Genomic DNA, 3,568 nt, shown 5'->3' with positions numbered 1-3,568 from the left:
ATATATATATATATACAGGGTGCGATGAATACATTGTTGTCTAAATTATGCAAAAATGAAAACACTAACGTCTCGTTTTCACAGATATATTTAACAAAGTTTCATAACAAATATCTTGAAATGCTAAAGAGTAAATTTATTCCATAAAATCGCCATTGGTGTCAACCACGGCGTCCAAACGACTTCGGAATCTCCTGCAGCTCTTCTGGACGGTCTCCTTGTTTAAGTTCGTGAATACTGCCATAATCCTTGCCTTTAGTTAATCTTTGGTGTTACAAGGAGTTTTCTTGCTCTATCGCTCAATTGTGCCCCACACATTGTAATCAAGAGGTTTCAGTGTGGAGAATCAGGTGGCCAGATGTTAGGGGTAATGTGGTCGCAGAAATTGTCTGAGAGCCATGCCTGGGTACTCCTGTTTGTGTGGTACGGTGCAGAGTCCTGTTGCCAGACATAGGGTCTTCCAGCAGCCACCCTCTTGACACACGGCAACACTATCTCCTCCAGGCATTTGATGCAGGCCTCCGTATTGGGTGTGAGGCCATGCGAGAATATGAATGGAGGCCTAACGTTGCTTTCACTAGTGATCACTCCAAACACCATGATGTTCACTGGATGTTTGGTTTTTATCACTCTCGGTACATGTTTGTATTGGAGCTTCCGGCACGAATGCCAAGCCATACAGCATGTCGTTTCCAAATTTTTGCCAGTGTCAATTGCGTCATAGTGTTGTTTTTCTCACAGACGGTGCCCAACTGACCCTACTAAACTGTGTAGCCGGCGAAATCGAAAACAGGCAAAGCGCATGCGCGTAATTGAAAGTATAAAATGGCGACAATTTATCTATCACACCTTGACGGGTTTTGTCTAATTACTAATGCAGTATATAAACGCGTTATTAAAGATGAGGATAATTTAAATAAGTTTTATATAGGTAGTACAGTAAATTTTAAGGCTAGATATAGGCTAGATATAGGGTCCACATGAGCTCAGTCTCAAAGGAAAAATACTGCAGCTCTACCACACTCGCATCTTATTTACACAATCTAAAGAAGAACAAGAGTTATTCTCTGGAATGGTCCGTTATTTCGAGAGCCCCTTACTTCAGAGTAAATATAAATAAGTGTTGTGTGTAAAGAAATCCCTTGCAATCCTTAAGTCTTTTGGGCCAAAAACTTTAAATTGATTTACTGAAGTGATCCCTTTTTGCAACCATCGGTTTTCGTCCACCTTTTTGAAAGTATATAGAAATAAAAATAAATGTAATAAAATTGTTTAGCGTTGTGGGGAATTGAAACCGGCGACGTTAAATTTCAGTTAACTACAACTATCTGAGTGTTTAGCAAATGTTTTTTTTTTTTATTTCTATAGAAAATTTGGACTGGTCCGCTGATGGATTCTTCTTAAATTATATAAGCTTTTCATTAAGAGATGTAAAGATTTTCTTAAAAATTTTAATCTGTGCATGTTTCATGTTTATCCTGTGAACTGCGGTGGTGAGCTCCCGAAATGGCCAGAGATATATGTGAATGTTGTATTTGACCTGTGAAGCCTGCTTATTATGAACTTTTGGATATACTTGTGTGGACGGAGTACATAAAAGACTTTTTTCAAGATGTATGTGAATTTGACCGGTGGAAGTCTGTTTACTTGTGAAGTCTAGACGTATTTGTATGAGGTAAGTAAAAGACATTTTTCAAATATTTCTTTATAAAATATTTTCAAATATTTCTTTATAAAAAAAAAATTAATAATTAAAAAAAAAATTAATAATTTAAAGAAAGAATATTTTAATCGTCTGATAAAATCTTTTTTGGTCGGTGGACACTTATTTTATTTTATTTTATCTTTATTTTATATTTGTCCGGTAGGCTTTTCATAGTTTTGAATTTTTAGTCGTTATATGTAACTTTTGATAAACCGTTCAATTTGTATTTTATCAGAATATATTTTTTTACCTTCTGTGATTTTATGTATATGTATTATTTTTTTATGTGTTTGTAGACCATGGTGTTTTTTTTTATATATGATTAAATTTTTGAGGGGTGGGGTTGTATGTAAAGTTGTTGATCCATAGTTAATATTTGTTCTATAACCAATGCTTCTTTATCTTCGTCTCATTTCTATTTGAGCAATTCTTTTGCCGTCCTGTAAACCCTTTTGTTTCTATAAGAGACAAATAACATTTCTTGTTTTGCGTGTGTGTGTGTATAACTTAGAGTGGCTTCGGTCATTATCGACCGAAGCCATAACTAACTCAATAGCGCCACCTGGAAAAGTCTTTTAGTTAATTATTTCGGGACACCATGGACCACTCAAGCAGAGTTGTTGTTATTGTTGTTGGTTGAGACGTAGCCAGGTGGTTTATCCGATATTTCCTGGAGGAATTAGTCCAGGTACCATTTGAAACTTGTCGGATCTTTTTTTTAATTTCTTTCGGGATAACATTGAAAAGAGCAGGACCATTTGCAGTGGAGAAATTTTGTCGAAGACGACGTACGGGCGTTCAGCTTTTGCCGAACGACATGCACAAATGCTTTGTTTATAGTGTTCGTGCCACACATTAGTTCACTCTCTCCATCAAATCGATGGTGTCTGAAAAGGTGCCACGGTGTGCCACGCATCAAGTGTCGCAGCGATCGCAGAGCAACGCAAGATGAAGTGTTTTGCTGAGCATCACAACGCACCACCCAGCCTCGGAATTGAAATCCCGATCGCTAGATCATGAGTGCAACACCCTAACCAACTAGGCAGTGTTGATTCCCATACACACACACACACACACACGCACATGAAATGGGGTACACCATCCTCTCCGATTTGAGCAGCGGTATTGTAGACTTTCGACCCCTTCCGATGATTCACTATCAACCAGATTTATGGCTTCACATGACTTTTCGTTTCTTTCACCATTCCACGTTTTGCATCCACCTTCTTCTTCTAGTTTTATTCTCGTGATTTGTCTTCTATCGTCCTGATTTGAAACTTCTATAAGCCATGCAAAATTGCTTGGAGATACAAGTCGTGCTATTAAAAGATACCTAGAAAATATCTTCAATGTATGAAACTACATTAGTAGGTCATAACTATACACTATTTATATTAAACAATATGTCTATATCGAGGCACTCCGTCGGTTACGACGACGAGGGTTCCAGGTGATCCGATGAACGGAGCAGCCTGTTCGTGAAATTAACGTGCAAGTGGCTGAGCACTCCACAGACACATGTACCCTTAACGTGGTTCTAGGGGAGATTCAGCGTGACACAGAGTGTGACAAGGATGGTCCTTTGAATTACAAGCACAACAAAAACAGGAAGTAAGAGTGAGAAAGTTGTGGTGAAAGAATACAGCAGGGTTCGCCACCGCCCCCTGCCGGAGCCTCGTGAAGATTTAGGTGTCTTCGCTCAATAAACACTTACAACCGCGATCCTGTGACCACGAGTCCGCTGCCCTAATCACCTCCATGTATATATATATATACATATATATATACATATATATATATACATATATATATACATATATATATATATATATATATATATATATATATATATATATATATATA

General features: G+C 37.6%; 1 long non-coding RNA gene across 1 annotated transcript in view; it reads left to right on the top strand.

Annotated features, from left to right (window-relative positions):
* LOC106882149 (uncharacterized) overlaps positions 1 to 3,568 on the top strand; it is a 322,442-nt gene that overhangs the window by 203,241 nt on the left and 115,633 nt on the right. Inside the window, exon 3 of the long non-coding RNA XR_001410957.2 lies at positions 1,369 to 1,675. This is a non-coding gene — a long non-coding RNA (uncharacterized LOC106882149). The remainder of the gene's footprint in view (positions 1 to 1,368; positions 1,676 to 3,568) is intronic.

This window comes from Octopus bimaculoides, chromosome 19 (genome assembly GCF_001194135.2).
Source record: "Octopus bimaculoides isolate UCB-OBI-ISO-001 chromosome 19, ASM119413v2, whole genome shotgun sequence".
Taxonomy (NCBI): Eukaryota; Metazoa; Mollusca; class Cephalopoda; order Octopoda; family Octopodidae; genus Octopus; species Octopus bimaculoides.
The sequence above is the reverse complement of the archived record's forward strand: the minus strand, read 5'-3'. Positions and strand labels throughout refer to the sequence as shown.